We start from the raw sequence: 20,983 nt of genomic DNA, 5'->3' as shown, positions 1-20,983 counted from the left end.
TTTCTTTTAAAGTATAAGTAGATTTAAAATACCATAAGCCTGCAATTTAGAGTGTCAAATTACAGCATGTATCAACTGTAGATGTCTATGTTGTAGGCAGTATTTGGTCTGCTATGAGGGACAATCAGAACGAAGGAACATTCTTTTTTTCTTTTGAGAAGAGAAGAATACTCAATAAAAATAATATCAGGGAAGCAAAGAAAAGGCTGGTCCTCCAGATAAAAGGGCCTTTCACTGAAGGCAGCTAGGTCTCACTTCATTGACACTTACATGCATTATCCCTATTACTAGGAAGAATGTAATGCCATCCCATTCTTGCACATTAAAATCATTATGTGCATATGAATACATTTTTGAAACTGTGGACACTGCATAGCAACTAAGCCATTTTGGAATAAATTCATATATTATGTCACAGCAGGCATAAATTATTTATACCTTAACTGTTCATTATACCAGAAAAATTTCACTAAATATACTAGTAATTTTGAAATGCTGTCATAAAAATATGGTTGTAGCACTTTATTGTCTTTCTGAATTACATTTGATAAGAAGAAGCTAGCTGCTTTACTTATTTGGATAGTAGTACATTCTGGACCATATTATTAAAAATACACTTACAGAAATTAAGCTTATCATAATTTTCCCTAGAGGAGACATTATTTAGTTTATGTCATTGACCATGTACAGAAAAAAGCTTATATTCAGCTACAGTGATGCTGATGACTATGTACTCAGGGTCTCTTAGTGACATCAGTCAATTGGAGATACGAATATAGCCACCGTAGCTGGTCATCCATCATTTCCTGTTGACATGAATCAGGCATCATACTTTCATGGGTCTTGAAGGCTACGTTGGCTGGATTTACTAATGTTTTCAGTTATTCAACAGTAAGAGAACCAAACATCAGGGAAGCTAAAGGTCACCATCTCCATAAAACTAGAGAATAGAAGTCTCTTAGTTAGCATCACTGATAGGATCCATGAAAACATAGCTTAATGTGGAAGCCAGTTCCTGAGTGCAGCAACACCTGCTCATCCTGAAAGGAATCCTCCCCAGATAATTCTGTTGTAAAGAAGGCCATTTGGCACCTGTTGATCCAGCATAGCTTTGCAGTTTCTGATAACCTAATTGTGGGCTCCTGCTGGAATCTATAATATATCAAACTAAGGGGGTATAGCTAAGTTCATATTCGGTATTAAAATATGAGGCAGACACACAAATATGTGAACATCTAATCCCTGCAAAGACTTCTGCCCATGGAGTGACATTTCAACATGCAATAATCAGACATGGGTAATTGGTTTATCTGGTACCTTAGAACACTCCCTTCCCACATTGTGTCTGTCTGTCTATCTATCTCTGTATGTCTCTGACTCTCTCTCTGTCTCTCTCTCTGTCTCTGTGTGTGTGTATGTGCTTGAAGACACCCCTCTGTTAACTATTCTCAAATATATAATTAAAATTTGTGATCCATAGTTATCCTACTGTTTGCATATCAGTAGAAGTTATTTCTTTTATCCCTCTGTGTCCCTATGCTCACTGTCTTGGTGATTTTTTTAAAAATGAGATTATTTTATTTCTGGGTTTCATCTCTGAAAATTAAATGCACCTTAATATATTTGTTTGAATATCATCTCAGTTGAAAATTGCCCACAAACCCCAAATTTTGTGGTCTCCCGCATCTAATTCCAACTATATTTTATAGGCAAACTAGGACAAGCACATCCTCCCAGGAGGCAATCATTCTCATGGGATAAGCAAGCATAGGGCATTTTGCTGACTCTACCAGAGACAAGAAGGTTTTCATATAAATAAACAAGGTAGATGGGTGTGCACTAAGAAGGCATTTAAAAGAACAGAAGGGAAAACATGGTAGCCCTTCTCATTTGACACTACTGAAATGCCTGATAAAACTAATTGAGCATCTAGCATAAGCCTACACTGCATTGTTTAAATGTTTCCCTGTGTGGAAGCAGAGCTAGTGTTCTGTCAGGTTATCACTGATGGTGTAAGAATTCTTTTGAAGTGTCCACTTGTGCAGAGATTTGATGAAGCTGTACTATGTCAGCTGTGTGGAATGATGGTATAGAAACCTGATGACATTGATAGAGAATAAATAGTTTAATGAGAGGCAGGGTATAAAACGGGAGCCACATCTCCCAGCATATGAATTATTGCCTTTGTATAAGTTAAATGCTTGGGTGTAAATGGCAATGTTACCATAGTAGTTAAAAAGATTTAATGCCTTTGGTGGTGAGGGAGGAGGGGCATGCATAACAGCCAGTCCCAGAACTGAGTTTCCGCCATCCTCTCCGAGGTCTCCCACAGCTCATCTATATGGATGCAGAGATGCACATGGTACAGGTGAAAAGATTAAGTCGCCGAGGAGTTGTGGGGATTGATGACTGAATCTCACTATAAATATTCTATTACCATTACCCTCAATCCCTTTTATCTTGTTTATTTCTCACCACTTACTATACATTAGCGTAGTGACAGTGATTGATGGAAGCCTCCTACAGTCCTCAGTGCACATGCTTACCCAGGTCTAAGCCTCGATCCAGTTACATCAGAGGCTCATTAGGGCTCCAGAGAAATGGAGACCTTAGGTCAACGTTAACTACTGTAGGCTTTTACAGTGAGCATATGTAAATAAGCTCCTTCTGGATCCAGACCATTATTAATGTGTAGATTTTCATTTAAATACCAGACCTTTCTTACTACACTTTTATAAGTTTTATTTATAGGCTAATGTCAAAAATGGGGGAAAGGTAACACACAAAAAAGAGTAAAGAACAATAAAATCTCATATAAACCTGCCACAGATTTTGGAACACTTTCTACAAACATCTTTCTGTGTCTATGTGCACACACTTATGTAGTCAGACATTCACACTGATACATCTTATGCATGTTTTGTATACTTGTTGTCCATTGTATTTCAGTTCTACATTCTTTTCCCTATTTGTTAAGCTATGCACACTTTTGTCATCAAGTATAATTTATAATATTTGCTGATGATGGCATACTTCGTCCTCTGCTGTTAAACATTTAGGATGTTACCAAGTGCTCATGATTGCATGTAGTGTAGTGAACAGCTTCATATTAAAACTTTCTTTCTTTTTTAGTCTTTGTCCTTTATTAGTATAGTCTAGATTCTCACAAACACAGCTCATCGACTGTCTAAATATTCCCTCTCTTCACATAGTTGCAAACCTAGTTAATAGAAATTATATTTCATTGCAAAGAGCTGTACTTACTACTTACAGAAAGTGGAAAAGCTAATTAGGTGGCAATTTTTCTTCAGTTAAGCTTAATTTCACCAGACATAATGGTAGTTAGTGCAGCTAGATGGTCTAAGGTAAAAGTTAAGCACTAAGCATAAGAATGGGAGCTACTGAGCAATTTTACATATATTTTTGAACACTCAATATGAAGACTCTTGAATTGATGGGTAAAATATGCTAGAACCTAATACTTATCATACTAGAAGTATCTTAGTGTTGTTTTTTGTTGTTGTTGTTGTTGTTGTTGTTATGAGCAAATCCCTGACAACTTAAGGAAGGAATGATTTATTTAGGCTTCCAGTTTGAGGGTATGCAGTCTATTAGGAAGGAGGGCAGGGAGGACAGGGTGGTGAGGCCGCTGAACATACCCCATCTGCAGTCAGGAAACAGCCAGGGATGAGTGTTAGCGATCACCTCATTGTCTTCATCTTTTGTTCTGCCTGTTCTGAGTCCCTATGGGATGGTGCTGCCACATTTGCAGCGGCCTTTCCTCCGTAGTTAATTATTTCTGGAAACACTGTCATAGACACACCCTGGGGTGTATTTTCACAGTGATTCTGAACCCAGTCTAGTTGACAACCAGCATAAGGTAATAATATAATTCATTCTCAGAGATGTTCATTCTCTACTGAAAGGGGTTGAGAAAGTAAAGGCAAGGGTCTCCCCAAAAGTCAGAACAAAACAGACGGGAAGGGACTGCTTGCTTAGAAAATAATTCCTTTCATTTTATTTTATATTCCATTACCAGTTTCAAAATATGAAATATTCTAAATTTTATGGAGGAAAAAAATCAAACCGTTGTCTCAAGCATGTCGTATCAATTCGTAGGCCATTGTGTGGCAGGAGCTTGGAGTGAGCACTAGATTTGAAGATTCATGTCCTGTTCAGGTTAGTCCTGGTAGCTCAGCCTTGCTGAATCCGTCTGTCTGATGGCTGCCGTGAGGCTGGATTACAGACCTCCAGGAGGGTTTGTGAGGCAAAGCTGGTTCTCGGTCAGTGATTGTTTGCCCAGTTCTATTTTTGTTTGTTTATTCTAAAGGTAGTACTCATTGTTTTTATATTTTTAAGTATGTATGTATGTATGTATTGGGGGGGGACATGAGCATCACAGTGCATGTCCAGGGCCTAGAATACAGCTTTATGGAGTCATTTCTCATCTTTCGTACTTACATGGGTCCCGTCAGACCTGCACAGCAAGCATGTCCACCCACTGAGCCATTTTGCTGGCTTCTAGTTCTTATTGTTAAATAATAAAGACAAATTATTTCAATAGATGATTTTTTTAAAAACGTTTTCAAATTCATAACCTAAAACTGTGCCTGAGAGATGGTTAGTAATATACCACGAAGAAAGTGTGGAAAGTTAAAATTCTGAAGTTAAGAGACTCTCCCATACCCAGGACAGTCTTCTCTTTTCATGAATAGTTAACTGGGGGTGCAGGGGCACTAGGGAAATGGTGAGGTGGTCTCACTGGGCAAGAGCATTTGCTCATAAGCATGAGGACCTGGTTTCAAATCCCAGACCCATGTTAAAAGCTGAGCATGGCAGTGAGGGCCTGTAAGCCCAGCACTGAGGGGAAGGAGGTGTAGATACATAACAGAGACCTGGAGCTCACTGGCCATTCAGTGTAGCTAAAATTGTGAGCATTGGGTTCAGTAATCAGCTGTCATAAAGGAATAAGGCAAAGCATGCTAGATCAGGACACCTGATATCCTCTCTCTTGGCCTTCACACAGGAGCATTCCCCCACAGAGAGAATAAGAAAGAGGGAGACACGCAAGTTGACCAAGCTTTACAATGGTCACATATATGTAGAGGGCCTAGATTGATCCCGTGCAGACTCCTTGGTTGTTGGTTAAGACTCTTTGAGCTCCTATGAGCCCAGGTTAGTTGTTTCTGTGGGTTTTCTTATGATATCCTTGACCCCTCTGACTCCTACAATCTCTCCTCCCTCTCTTCAGCTGGATTCCCTGAGCTTGTCCCAATATCTGGCTGTGGGTCTCTACATCTGTTTCCATCAATTACTGGATGAAACCTCTTTGATGACAATTGGGGTAGTCACCAGTCTATGAGTATAGCAGAATATCATTAGTCGTCATTACGTTGACCTTTTTTTTTCTGCAATCATGTTTGGTTCTATCCTAGGTCTCTGGGCCATCTAACTTCTGGGTCCTGGCACTCCAGGCAGTGTCGGGGTGGGCTTACTCTTGTGGTATGGATCTGAGGCTGGACCAGTCATTGGTTGGACACTCCCACAGTCTCTGAGCCACCTTTACCCTCCCCTCACCACATCTCATAGGCAGGATAGTGGGATCAGGGGCTACTGGGTTGCTTTGCCCAGCTTAATACAAGGGGAGGAGCTCGGTTCTGCTACAACCTGATATGCCATGCTTTGTTGATACCCATGAGAGGCCTGTCCCTTTCTGAACAGAAACAGTGGAGGATTGGAGGGCTGAGGGGAAGTAGGGGGAAAGAATGGGAGATGAGGAGGGAGGAAAATTGCAGTCAGGCTGTAAAATAAAGAAGTAAAATTTAATTAACAACAAAAAAAGAAAAGTAGTAATAGTAGTAGTAGTAGTAGGGGTGGTGAATAGTTAATTGATCAAAATAATTTCAACAACTTAAGTTTATGGTTTCAGATGTTATCATACTCATTTGTTTGAGCCTCAGCAGTCATCAACATAGAAGCTCTTAAGAGGCGGGTGATCCGTTTAAGGCTAATTCACTCACCAACACTAAAGATGGAATTGAAAGATACCTTCTTTCTTTCTCTCCAGTCTTTGAGCTATCATGTAAGGAGAAAGGGGGGGAGTTACAATGATAGATTATGTAAAAGTTAATGGAAGGGAAAGCCTCGTGTCAATATTGCACTCCTAAATGATTTTTAATATAAAAAGACAGAAATTGAAATTAAATGAGCCACGAATGCAACTTGAAAACTGGGAAAAGCACATCAAAATTAAATTAAAAGTAGGACACAAACATCAATAAAGATAAAGGCAAGTATTGCTAGAATAGAAGACAGAGAGAAAGAGATAGAAAGTTGAATCTCTTGTTTTTCATACAAGACCAATTTACTTCAATAGATTATTCATGCCCAGCATGATGAAGGAGAAAATAAAGCACAAACTGGAGACAACCACGTCCTACCTACCCTCTCAAACTGCTAGGTAGGCTTAGTGAGTGGTCATCCAGTCCTTCCTATGAAATTACTGTATATTTAACATCAAGCACCTTGAAAGATTTTTTTATAGTATTTTTATTTTATAATTAATTTAACATATCAGCCACGGATTTCCCCGTCCTCCCTCCTCCCACCGCCCCAATCCACCCCCCACTCCCACCTCCTCCAAGGCAAGCTCTCCCCTGGGGAGTCAGCCCAGCCTGGTAGACTCACCTGAGGCAGGTCCAGTTCCCTCCTCCCTACACCAAGACTGAGCAAAGTGTCTCAGCATAGGCCCCAGGCTCCAAAAAGCCAGCCCATGCATGCACCAAGGACAGGTCCTGGCTCCACTGCCTGGGGGCCTCCCAAACAGTTCAAGCTAATCAACTGTCTCACTTATCCAGAGGGCCTGGTCCAGTTCTATGGGGGCTCCTCCGCCATTGGTTCACAGTTCATGCACTTCCACTAGTTTGGCTATTTGTCCCTATGCTTCTTCCAACCATGGTCTCAGCATCTCTCGCTCATACAAAGAACCACAGACGCAGTGGCTCAAACACCAGAAATGTAATCCTTGATACTAGGAGTCTGAGGGGAGGATTATGACACAGGATCTTAAACTGTGTTCTTTGGCTCTCCACAGCTATTGGTCCACAGTTCATGTGTTTCCACTAGTTTGGTTGTCTCTGTAGGTTTCCCCATCATGATCTTGATGTCCCTTTGCTCATAGAATCCCTCTTCTCTCTCTTCGACTGGACTCCTGGAGCTCTGCATCTGCTTCCATCAGTTACCAGATGCAGGCTCTATGATGACAGTTAGGTATTCACCAATCTAATTATCAGGGGAGGGGCTTGGACCTGCCACAGCTGAATGTACCAGGCTCTGCTGACTCCCCATGGGAGACCTTGCCTTAGAGGAGGTGGGAATGGGGCTTGGGTTGGGGAGGAAGGCTGGGGGCAGGAGGAGGGAGGAGAGGGGGATCTGTGGTTGGTTGGTATGTAAAAGGAATAGAATATTTCTTAATAAGAAAAAAAACAATAAAAAATATTCTTTGGATCTTTGCATCATATCAGCAGCTCAGAGTATTGAACTTTGTTAAAAGGAGTGCCAGTCGCTTCTGCCTGTGGTTGTAGTGCTGAGCCTGTAATGCACAAAGCTTGTATGTGCTGCTGCTGCTTTCACTGTGGTCATCCCTCTTCCGTGCTTTAATACAATTGATTGTTATTTTGCAAAGCAATCTGAAATTGCTGTCACTCCTCTACTAATGAACATCTGCTTTGCTAGTAACAAGCACAAACCCACACCTGTTCATATGTCATTTTCCTAGGTAATAGCTTTTATTTTTAAAGTCAAATCATACTACAGCTTTTTTTGTTTATAATTTTTAAAAAATACTTTAAAATGGCATTTAAACTCAACACATTATGTGACTCAAAAATACCTCTCACGTGAAGGTGATGTGTGCTGCCCCATAAAAAATTAGGATTAGAATGATTATGCATCAGTTCTGATCAGAACTGCAGAAAATGTGGGGAAGGATCTAGGACTCTACATAATTTGCAAATATTATGCAAATACATAATACAAACTGTCTTTATCTCAATATTAGTGTTACCTGAATAGCCAAAACCATGGTCCTAAAAGTTCTAGGACAAATGGTACCAACATTATCTGGTCTGTATTCAGGTTCTCCAATTAGACAACAAGACAGGACACATACACACACACACACTTGGTAGATACAAGGGAATATATTATAGGAATTGGCCCATATGGTGAGGAAACTGGCAAGTCCCCTTACAAGACCCTTACAAGCAGGAGAATCAGAGGAGCCCACAGCATGGCTCAGTCTGTAGTAGAAGACCTCAGAACCAGAGAAGCTGATATGGTTCAGCCTCCAAGGCCAAGTTCTGAGAAACTTCTGTGCAAGTCCCAGAGTCTAGAGGCCAGAAAACCTGGAGCTCTTTTGTCTAGGGGCAGAAAAAAAAGAGGTTCCAGCTCCAAGAGAGAAAGGCAATTTATCCTCCTCTGCCTCTCATTCCATCCAAGCCTCCAGCTGACTGAATGAGTCCTACCCATACTGGGGACAGATCTTGCCCACTCAGTCCACCAGCTGACATAAATTCTCCTCTGAAACACTCTCAAATGCATGCCCAGAAGTAATGCTTTGACACTATACTAAGGACCTTGCCAAGTTGGCACCCAAAATTAACCATCACACCTGGGGACTTTTTTTTGCTTGCAAATTCTCAAGCCCCACTGAAGACAGACTCAATTGGGAGCAAACCTGGGATAGAGCCCAGAAATGTTTTTTCAAAACATCTCCAAGGTATTCCCATTCACTTAAGGAAGAACCCCACAAGGTTGAAATGAATCAGTAGTCATAAGCAAGTCCCCTCCCCCAACATCAGCACAGAAATTCTTGTTAATACGAACACATACCTGTCAACTTCTAGTTGGTATCTGGTTTAACCAATCTAGAACTATATGTCACCACTCATTGAGTCATATTCAAAATTTCATTTGGCACACATCTTACATTTTATAACAGCATGCAGCAACTCTTGACCACTTTAGCTATCTCTGCCTGTCTCTTTGCTCCAAATGATCCTATCACCATGACGTCATCCTTCCTAAACATCTAAGTTCCTTTCATTTTTGGACTTTTTTTCAGACTTTACCTCATTTTTCAATTTTAACTTTTTAACTTTGATTTTATCAAAATAAAAATAGCTAGAGATTATGTATCCTAAATGGAAGTGATTGTGCTGCTGTGGAATATTAGAGAAATAACTGATTTTTTTCCTGACATTTAGAAAAAAAAAGAAAGAAAGAGACAATAGAAACAGGAATAGTTATTTGAAGGCTTCATCATGCGGGCTGCAAGAAGGCAGTACTTAACTACTGTCTTCTGCCATTCTAATGGACAAATGGTGGTATCTGCTGGGAAAGAATGGGATAATGTGCTGTTCTGTGTTTGTCAATTCGACACAAACTAGAGTCATCTAGGCAGAAGAAACCTCAACTGAAGAACTGCCTCAACCAGATTGGCTTGTGAGCATTCTGTGTGACATTTTCTTGGCTAACGATTGATGTGGGAGGCCCAGTCCACTGAGGGTAGTGCCATCCCTGAGCAGGGGTTCTGGGGTGTATAAGAAAACAAACTGAGCAAGCCTCAGGAGTAAGCCAGTAAGCAACACTCCTCCATGGTCTCTGCTTGGGTTCCTGCCTCCGGGTTCCTGCTTCCAGGTTCCTGCCCTACTTCAGTTCCTGTCTTGGCATCTCTAGATGATGAGATGATGAAGTGTGATATGGAAGAGGAAGCAGAATAAACTCTGCCCCCACCCCCGCGTTGATTTTGGTCATGGTGTTTGTCATAACAGCAGAAAGCATTTTAGAACAGATCATTAAAAACAGCCGACAAATATGAAATAGGTAGATAGGTGATTTTATTCACTATGATTAAAAAATAGTCTCAAACATTACTCATCTCAGCGGCCTCATGAGGGCTTCCATGCTTTGTATTCCTTCTTTGGGCCTAGATATGCTTCTCTGTAAATTTTAATACAAATCCAGTAGAAAATAGAAATGGAGGGTTTTTTTTAATATTCACTGAAATGTTCTTATTTTAAATTGTAGGGTCGTTCCGTTAGGAGAAACCTATTTCAGAAATAATTATCTTCACATTGAAGTCAAACAAGCAATCTGTTGTGAAACTGAAAAACTGAAATGTCATTGGTGATCCAAGCTCATAACAACACATAATAAATATTGTTTCTATTTTCTGATCCTTGGTGAATGAAAGAAATTAATATCCAATCTTTCTTTAAAATACGTAGTTTCTTTTGTGGGCGAATTTCTTTATACTATATAGTGAAATATATTTTAAATTATAGTAAAATATTGTTGAGTAGAAAAAGAGAGTGCTTTTTGAAAAAGCTACATTTTTAAAACATGTCTTAAGCTTATTTGCAGGGGTTTAAAATTTTTTCTTTGTGACCTGAGTATAAAACATTACTTGGAATTTTAAAGAAAAAAAAAATCACGATTGCTTCAGAATACACACCGCAAACGCCAGAGAAGGAACCTAGTTTTCCATGATTTTTTTTGGCTCTGAAGACTGAGGAGGCACCATCCCTTGACAGTCCCTGTATTGTTTCTTAGTTTGAAGCAAGGTACACAGGGAGGGAGTGGAGTCTGGCCAGTACTCCAGCAGACTATGGGTACAAGGCAGAGTTTGTGAAGGCTTGATCTGTGCTCACTGGGGGCAGCTCCATACTCTTCAGCTCCTGATGCACTTTCTAGACAGACGTTTTACAGCCTGGCTGAACTGACTGTCCTTAAGGAACATGCTTCTAGGTAAGTAACAGAGTTCACAGATGGCCGATGTGCTCTGTTGTGAAATGATGGGAGATGTCTCTGTCGGTGTGCTTGGCTTTGCTTTTATTTCTAGGCTTATAAGGTCTCAAGCAGTGCTAGACGGTGCTATAATTAGTACTATTTATCCTACCAGATTTTAGGTGATGAGATTTGATGATTGAGAACAACCTTAGAAATGTGTATCTCTAGTTGTGGTTAGTGTTTGACCTGTATTTTTTAAATTTCTATTAAAGTAAACATAATGTCTTGAGATTTCTTTTGATAGTTATAGAGACAATAGGGTCCTCAAGATATAAATGTGAAAATGACTTATATTTTAAAAAATATAGTGGGCTCATTTATGTGCTTAACAAGCTCTGGTGTATCTTTGAAAAGGAGTGGGTTTGCATGCCTATCTTATTAATATTTAAAGTAAATGGAATCTTAAATTGTCAGCACTGAAATTAATTTCAAATAGTGGAACACTAAAAGGTAATGTGTTACCGTGTACATGTTTAGCAATATTCAAAATTATATCCTATGCAATCTAAAAATGTTTTAAAATTTAACATCAGCATGCATCAGCCTTTGTAGAAATCTGATGAGAATTTCTGAAGAACATCTGATATTAGGTGGTTTTCTCACTGCGGAAAAGGGCATAATTAAATTAGAACTTCACTGAATGCTTCATAAACATTTTAAAATGCTTCATTGGTAACTGCTTCATTTACTGTCAAGTTAGTACTGTAAAACCCTGGCTGAATTTTATGGCTTAGATTATTTATTTGGAAAAATCAACATTTTCCTAGCAGATTATATCAGTATAAAGGCTCCACAAACATCTGAAATCCCTGGGAACCTCAGTGAAGACATCTGGAGTTGTTAGACTCTGCTCTTTCACATTGACAATTGCATATATGACCTGACTTACTGGAGCAATTCCAGTTTCAGTATATAGATTGCTTCTACCAGAGATGGCTGATAATACATGTAGGATACAGTTAACATATTGTCAAAATGTTTAAATATGAGGGGGTGTCAACTTTTTATTGTAATTTTAAGCCTAACCCACTTTGGAAAGCACACTAAAATGAAGATAAGGTTTGCTTTAGAATTGGGAGACTGTACATTGCTGCTCACCACTGGGTTGGGAGACTGTGTTGACCCTAGATCTGCCCAATGCTTTTCACCACTGGGTTGGGAGACTGTGTTGACCCTAGATCTGCCCAATGCTCCTCACCACTGGGTTGGGAGACTGTGTTGACCCTGGATCTGTGCAATGCTCCTCACTACTGGGTTATATCACCTCTATAGAATTATTTCCTCAATTCTTGTTTTGTTGCTGTTTCACTCTGCTATCTGTCTGTTTTCCTGTCATGTTGGAAGTGGTGTGGACATGTGTAAAATAGTTCAGAAATTTTAAACATAAGCTTCTGGAAAAGCTGTTATACTTATCTAAAGTAGCCGCCATTTTCTTCACCATTTCCCAAAACCTCCGTACATGCTTGTTTCAGGCCATCAAAGTCAGAAAATTACGGGCAATACCCCCCTCAAAGACACTCATTAAGGGGGCCCTGCAGGTCAAATCCTCTCTAAAGTAACTTCTTCCACAAAAAATTTCAAGGTATTTTCACCTTGTTTCCATGACCTGATGATTTGCCCAGATTTCCATTTGTTTGACCCAGAAAAGCCTGCAAACTTGAGCTGGCACTCATTTCAAGGTGGCAGAGGTGGGAAAGAGGGAACCTGAGGTGACAGGAGTCAGAGTCCTCTCTCCTCAATGTCTAGGGGGTACCCAGAAAAACCATCTGTCCTCCCTGCATGCATCTGCTCCAGAGATGAGGGGATGGACATTGGCATTTGCTGTAAGGATCACACAGTTGGTGTTTATGGCATGTCACATGGAACACTTTACCCTGTAAGTCAGCGACCACCAATTACTGTCTTAGGAAATTAACAACCACTGTCTTCTCTCTGGACTTCCCACACTTTTGAAGGTTACTGATGCATTATGGGTTTGATGAAGTTCTTTGTGTCCGTTTTCTAGTGAGGCGAGTGAATAACTGGCCTGTGTGAATTTTGAGTTGACAGGAGTTAACTCTGGATTATAGTTGTGAGCTGCAATTACTTCAATGGTTGAGCGTATCGACCTCTGGGAGTAAAAGGTTTTCTTTTAATACCAAGTGTGAAAGAGGTGTTTGTGAATTCATTTCTGTCTCCTATTCATACCTCGGTTAAAAACCAGCCATGGTGTGGTGCAGTCTCTGGAACATGACTTTAAGCTCCCTTATTCTTGGCCACGTAGCAGTTGGGAATATGCAAACAGGCCTGAAAGGAACCTAACAGTAAATGTCTTCATAGGCAGGAAACCTAATATTTACACAACAGTCAACGGGGGAGGGTCACTAAGTTGGCTTATGACTAAGTTTTCTTGTTCTTGGTGAGTGGAAGCTAGCATTCTCCCTCACAGGGCTTACTTGTGTCAGTATGTCTAACAGAACAGACTGCAGGACAGCAGTGGCCAAGACATTTTGGCATCAGTGGCCCCCTTCTTCCCCTGCGCTCTGCTCCGTATGGAATGCCCTCACATTCTCCTGTCCCTTATCAATGTGGTTTCTCTTCTTCATGTATTCATGCTAAGATCTCGTGGTTATAGTGGTGAAGCAAGATTGCCCACATATCTACATTTGAACATACTGAAAGCTTTAAGCTGAAATCCCTATTCCCACAGTTATTAGCAATCGCCAGGAGGTGGGCTGTGAGGTTCTGAAGGAAAAGCAAAGTAGAACCTGTGGCCCCTACAGAGCCACAGGTTTTACTCTAGAGGTTGGAAAGTCTTGTTTTTTCTTATGTGTAAAGCATGCATGTAAAGCATACATATGTGCATGTGGCATGTCTGTAATATTAAAATTTCATGAGAGATGCTTAAGAAAAAAATGTGTCTAAGAAGGCTCCTTTGGAGGGTCATAATATAACAAAACAAAATGCAGAAAAATACTACTGTAGATGAGGGTACAAAAGGAAGAATTCTATAAGCCTGTAGAGTATGAATTTTTCCTGTGTTGCTTCTAAATGCTTTCAGTTTTGTGCTTGAAATCCACTTAGGAAATCTATTTTAAAAGCTGCACTTGTGTCTGTTAAATAAGGTCTGATTATCAGCCATTACTCCTTCTTAAATATAAGTGAAGAAGAGGGAAGTGTTTGAGAACAAGTTGTCCTTGTGTGGGAGACACAGACTCACCTCGTCCTTGCTCTGTGACCCTCCGCAAGTCACTTGCCCTCTTTGGGCCTCAGTTTCCTTGTGTTTGAAATTACCTGGGGCTCATAATGTCCATATGGCATAATTCCAAGATTCATAAGGATTAATCAAAATGATATCTGTAAAACCTTCTGCATGTTACCCAACAAATGGTGAATGTATGCCAGTTAGTAACAGGAATGTTGTTTCATATCAGTTATAGGTTTTTAAAGTTCCATAAAATTGAAAATTGGCCCTTCAAGTTATAAGTATTAATATCCATAAAGGACAGAGATTTATCCAAAGTGTTAAAACTTCCCACAGTGAAAGACATATTTCTAATATTCTGTCAAGCCCAGTAACACCTTCCTATTGACATAAACCAAAAGCAGAATCAAACCTAATTAAACTTCTAACATCTCTAGATATGGTGTAATTTCTGTGAAATGTCTTATGATTCTGGTTCTGGTCCTTACAGTTTGTTGGGATCTTTTCTTTACACTACACCATGCTTCCCTGTAACATAGCTGTATTTCTTCTTGGGCCATGAAAATTGATACTACTTTCTGGTCAAACCTTTTATGGGTTTGGCCTAGAATTAGCATTACCTCCGTCTGCAGAGATGGTCTTTGTCTTTAGGTATTCTGGCATGCATTAAATCCCATGATTAAAAAGTTAATTGAAAGGACATAGTGTGTATTTTTAAGCCATGCGAATTCTAATGAGGTAGGTGAATTTTAGTTTTGATGCAACCCTGTGGAAGTTCATTTTCTTAAAATGAGGGTCCACAAACATTCCCCTCCTCTTCCTCTCCCGCCTCCTTGTTTTTCTGGATGTTTATTCTGTTTTTGTGATGTCCACCTGCCAATATTGCTACCTGGTTAGTTTGCTTTCTTTTGCTTGGTAAAATTAATACTGTCACTTCCACTGATGAATATCCAACAGGAAAGGAAGGTGAATTAATTATAAGCATTGTGATGTGACAGATAGGATAACCCCTCTGGATGGACTAATGTATTCTCCCATGCCTAATGGTAATCTAATTTGTTGGTAATTTATCTCCTCAACCGTGTTTTGACTTTCCTATGAGAAAAGTCATTTAATGATAAACAGCCATGGAGAAATGTTTTCTGTAGCACAGTGTGGTTTTGTAAATTTTGCCTCAGTAGGAGAAAATGGCCATTTGGGAATCAAAATGAAGAGAAGGTTGTGTGGAGGCAACACATTGATCCAGCAGAAACGGCCCACAAAGTAGTAGAATGTAAAACAGCACCAGTGAGACAACACTCAAGATGTCTCAGCTTTCCAGGGAGCTGAGAGATCAGTTTCCCTGGGTCAACACAGCCTTGAATTTCAAAATCATGTGAGAAACCAGGGGCTCCATTTATTATAAAATATAGTGGCATAGATTCTGTCTCCATTTTCTTTAAATATTATACGTTAAGAGTACGGGGGGGGGGCATTTTTTACTTTAAGAAGCCAGTAGACTGAAAAGTTGGATAAAGAAACCATAGCTAGGAAACAGTAGCTGTAAAGTTCAAGTACACAGTAGATACACTCTACTGCATGCATAATGGTCTCAAGTCTACCCACTGCCATTCCTGTGAAAGAATCTGAGAGACTTAAAAAATGGTAGAAGACAATGATTTTTTAGAACTAATGTTTGGATTTGAAATGGATCTCCTTTGACCACTGACTAGTGAAATAATTTCCCCAAACCTAGATAGCTGAAAGCATTTTCCTCAATTATTTAGAATAACTCTCACATCCTGGAACTTGGAAACACAGCATCATGAAGCATTGATACCATGTCCTTTGTGCATTTAAGACAGGTAAGTGACTTAATCAAGATGTCTCACCCAGGAGAGCTGGAATCAGAACACAATTTTCTTTCTTTTACCCTGCTGCCTTTTGTTTCAGGTTGGGTGGCTGGGGACGCTGAGCTGGTGACAGGCTCTAATCCTTTTGTGGTGCCAGGTTGTGTAATCCCCAGCGCGCTAGCCCTTGGTTATGTCTGCACTTCTCTTGGCAATCCAAGATCTTCCTCTGTCATTTACTCACAAATGAGTGGAGCTAGACCTATGACCTCTTCAGTTGAAAAACTGTTTTGAATTCTGTTCATCCTTAGACTTTTTCCAATTTTCTGTGGAAATATTTCAGAATGCTTTGGAGAAGCATTGCCAATTACTCTTTATTCATTCAGGAAGAATAGAGTGGCCTTAGATAATGTGGGGGAGGCCCAGGCTGGTCTGAATTTGTTCACTAGCTGGGGAACAATTGCCCTTGCTGGTCACGTATTAGCTTTGCTTTCTCTTTCTTTATGGCTCTCCTGGGTCATTTGAGATGCTGTAAGACGCTGGGGGAAATAGAGATGGGTTGATAATTGATTTGTTCCTGCTATGTCAAGTCTAAATCTCATACATGATAGCAGACCCTAAGTCTATTATGTGAAGTATTAGACACGCATCTGACCCAACAGTCAGGACATAATCAGTTCAGATTTTCAAACAGAATTTACTGGGTCTCTGCACAGAGATGTGGGTGATGTATTTCAAAAGGATCAGCTATCAACCACAGACGTAGAGGTGCCTTTTCCACCTGTGTTCCTGAAAGGGAAAGGAGAGGGTATAATTGCTGTGTCAGTTGACGTAAGAGCTGAAACTAGAGGCTAGAACAGAGGCTACTCAACAGGAAATGATTTTCTAGAAAGATAGCACTGTGAAAGCGACAAGGAGAGAAGCTGTGAGAAGCACCCCAAGTTTCTCTCTTCATCTTCCTTTTGAAGGATTGTGCCTGTCGGTAGCTGAACATAACCTGAAGCCACAAGTGCTGCAATACAGGGGAGGAGGGGCTCTCTCGCCCATATCACATGAGGGGATGGTAAGGATAGAGAAAGGGTGTGGGGACAGACACCTATCAGCACACTTAGCTTCTTAAACTCATATGAGAACATCTTCTCTCAATCACACTTCATTTGAACAAACCCTGAAGAAAGTGCCTTTCTGCTGAACTTTGGCTCTCCATATTCTAGAGACAGAGTTCAGATCTTCTAGATGTTTTCTTTTAATTCCCTTCCCGCCCCCTGCCCCCAGACAGGGTTTCTCTGTGTAGCCTTGGCTGTCCTGGAACTTGCTCTGTAGACTGGGCTGGGCTTGAACTCACAGAGATCTACCTGCCTTTGCCTCCTTAATCCTGGGATTAAAGGTGTGTGCCACCACTGCCCAGCTGCTTAATCCAGTTTTTAATAGTGATGTAAAGCTGTAGGGTCCAGGGATAGTGAGAAAAATCCATCAGCTCCTGAAAGATGTGGTCCCAATTGTGCTGCTGCGTTTTGACATGCTCTTGTTTGTTTGGGGCGTGTGTGTGTATGTGTGTGTGTATGTGTGTGTGTGTGTGTGTGTGTGTGTGTGTGTGTGTGTGTGTGTTTTGTTTGTCTTTTATACTCTTCAAAGTTCTGTGGCATCCAATGACATGGGCTTATCTATAGCAGTTCTAGCTGTGGGTTCTGAGTAAAAAGGTTTCAGGTTTCTATGGATTTAGACAGGAGAAGACCACTGCTGTAGTAATTTCCTCAACCAAATTTTATTTGGTACTTATTACAAACCAGACCCTGTTAGATGAGCCCTGAGACTCTCAAGGTTAGCAAGCAGAAGATAAGAGGCTTCTGTTCTTAAACACTTTATAACTACTCCTTTTTTCTATAAAAATGTAACTTCTTAGAGTTTAAGGACTCTCTTAAGCATCCTCAGTTTTCTCATACATTTGAGAGGGTGGTCCAGAGGGACCCCAGAATACTTTCTGGTGCTGTGCTCAGTTCTGAAGAGTGAACTGCAGCTGAACGAGTGAACTAGTTACAGTCCTACAGTTCGTAATGTCATTCACTATTTCATTCAGAAATAATTTCTGAGTCTCTACTGCAGGTTGGTATATGCAGGACTTGAGAAATTAATGAGATATCTTAATGTTCGGAGGATTCCTCATCTAGCTGCTAAGCAGATGTGCAAAGAACCTTGATAACAAGGTAACTAGAGTAGCAAATGATGGTATTGTTTTGGAAGAGAGGAAGTGTTGTAGTAATAACCATAACACCCAATTTTCTGGCTGCTCGGTCAAGCCATCTAAAGCCCCACTCTTAATAATGTGTGCCTTTTTAGGAGTCCCAAAAGTACTCTCTTATAAAGTAATATCTCACAGAATCCATTAGTACAAACTGTTCAGCAGTGTAAAACACACATGAAACGGTTGCAGGTATAGGTTGAGAGAGACTATAAGGATCTGAATTAGGATGCTCAGTAGAAATAATAGTTTTTGACCTCATTGTGTGTGTACTTTACAAACAGTGCTACTGTTAACCTATAGTTTAGAAAGATATTCATTGAAACTGTAAAAAGAGAAAACATGTAAGCATGAAAAAGTTGTTCTACTAGGGGAATTAAGAGATAGCTTGGCAGCTAAGAGCATTAGCTGATGTTCCAGAAGACATAGGTTCAATTCCCAGCACTCACATGGTACCTGACAACCATATATAACTCCAGTTCTAGGGAATCTAGTGTCTGATGACCTCTGAAGGCATTACACATACAGTGCTGCTCAGACATACACACAGACAAAACACTCATAAACATAAAATAAGGATAAGAGAAAAATATTGTTCTACTAGTAGTTGGTATTATTTAACCAACTTAACAGATGTGAACCTACACTCCTTATAGCTCACTTGGAAGGTTAGTACACTTAGAAGGTTAGCACACTTACTATGCTTCTAAATCTATACCTTAAAATGTTTTCTCTAAGTCAGTTTTGTTGCGAGTCTTTCTCTGTCCCTCAAGCCAGCTCCCAAATCACAACATGGAGATTTCTTATTAATTATGAAAGATCAGCCAATAGCTTAGGCTTGTTTCTAACTAGCTCTTATAACTTAAATTAACCCCTTTTCTATTAATCTATGCCCTGCCATGTGGCTTGTGGCTTGTTGCCTCATCTCCTACACATCTTGTTTCATCTGCATCTGGTTGGTGACCCCACCTTCTTCTTCCCAGAATTCTCTTTGCCCCAAAAATCCTGCCTAGCTATTGACTGATTAGCTTTTATTAAACCAATTTGAGTGATACTTCTTCACAGTGTACAAAAATTATTCCACAACATTTCCCCCTTTTGTCTAAATAAAAAGGAAAGGTTTTTAACTCTAACATAGTAAAATTATATACAATAAGAACAATTATCAGGTAAAATTTGCATTTACAATGTCTAGTCCATTTCTATTTGGCATATCTGGAGAAAATACTCCATTATCTATTCTATCTTGATAAGTTCAAAGCTCTGTACCTAATTTACCTTCTATAATAACTAAGAAAAACTGCAACTGTAACTACCTAGTCTTCAACTCCATCAAAGACCCCAGAAGGATATAATATTACCTGAGTAAACAGGAAATGCAGTACAAGCCACTTCCAAACATATACAAATGACAGACATCTGGATGCCTGGATAGTCACCCAAGGTTCCTCTGCAATGTTGGGGCATCCATCTTTAGCCTACAGGCCTAGAATATCTGACAGATTTTTTTTTGTGAAGCAGGAATTTTGAAGGACTGTCTTGGCAAAGTTCAGCAGTTGCTTTCCTGTGTGTCCTGTAGAATGTATGGCATGCTTTTCTATAAGACAGGAATTTTGAAGGTCTTTCCTACCTTATCTTGGCAAAGTTCAACGGTCGTTTTTCTTTGTCTCCTGCTTGTCCAGTTTTTATAGCATACTGTCAGCAGTCAAGACAAGAGCAGTTGCTTTGCCCAGTAGCTCATCTTGCCACAATGAAAGCAAACTCCATAAGGAGTTTCTTCAATGCCCATCATCTTCTCTGAAGAAAATTGGCGCTGTCAGGAGCAGAATGCCTCATTGTCATGAAAAGTTAATTGTCATTAACATGAAAACATGTTAATCAAGTTATTAAACATCTTAAATGCCATATTCTCTAGGTCTTTGAAGTGTTTGAAGACTATATATCTATTTAAAATATGTCTCTGATTAACCTTGAAAATATACCTGACTGTAAGTTTGATTGTTATGGATGACTAACTACTAACCTGTATTTCTCTATTATCCTAAATAGCTTTTAAGGACTAGAACTTTACATTACATTTTTAAATGAGCTGCATAGTACAATACCTTAAACAAGAGTAGAAACATAAATACAGTATAACAAAAATAACCTTAAATTTGTATCAATATGCAAAAATCCATACCAATGTAAAATATTTGAGACTAGTGATTGTTCAAAAGTAGACTCAACCACCTACCCTTTTTCCCATTATTTCTATATTATATCTCCCTTTTTCCCCTTCAGACAGAGATACCTGAATCTAATCTCTGTTGTTTAGCTTTCTCTCTGACCATGACTAGTACCAATTTGTAACCAACCCCCCTAAACAGTAACCCACATCCATAACCCACTGAATGACCAAAAAGTACCCAGCCCACCTCTTGGAAATGTGGGCGTTGTGTCCTCTAGATTGCTTCCTGTTATCTGGGGAGGGGGGGCAACTGCATCTTTGGGAGACTCTGTGAAGATCAGGATAATGGTCAACTGAAGAATGGATAAACAAAATGTGGTACATATACACAATGGAATACTACTCAGCAGAGAAAAACAATGACATCATGAGGTTTGCAGACAAATGGATGGATCTAGAAAAAATCATCCTGAGTGAAGTATCCCAGACTCAGAAAGACAAACATGGTATGTACTCACTCATAACAGGATACTAGATGTGGAACAAGGATGACTGGACTGCTACTCACATCACCAGGCAGGCTACCTGGAAAACAGGACCCCAAGAAAGACACAGGGATCGCCCAACGACAGAGAAATGGAATGAGATCTACATGAACAGCCTGGACATGAGTGGGGGTAGTGAAGGGCGAGGGTCGAGGGAAAGAGAGC

At 39.9% G+C, this 20,983-nt stretch overlaps 1 protein-coding gene and 1 pseudogene across 4 annotated transcripts in view; one reads left to right on the top strand and one right to left on the bottom strand.

Annotated features, from left to right (window-relative positions):
- Znf385b (zinc finger protein 385B) overlaps positions 1 to 20,983 on the top strand; it is a 401,032-nt gene that overhangs the window by 184,081 nt on the left and 195,968 nt on the right. The window lies entirely within an intron of this gene.
- On the bottom strand, positions 735 to 1,261 carry LOC131909911 (acyl-protein thioesterase 1-like; annotated as a pseudogene).

This window comes from Peromyscus eremicus, chromosome 4 (genome assembly GCF_949786415.1).
Source record: "Peromyscus eremicus chromosome 4, PerEre_H2_v1, whole genome shotgun sequence".
NCBI classification, from domain to species: Eukaryota; Metazoa; Chordata; class Mammalia; order Rodentia; family Cricetidae; genus Peromyscus; species Peromyscus eremicus.
Note: the sequence above shows the minus strand (reverse complement) of the source record. Positions and strands in the feature narration are given on the sequence as shown.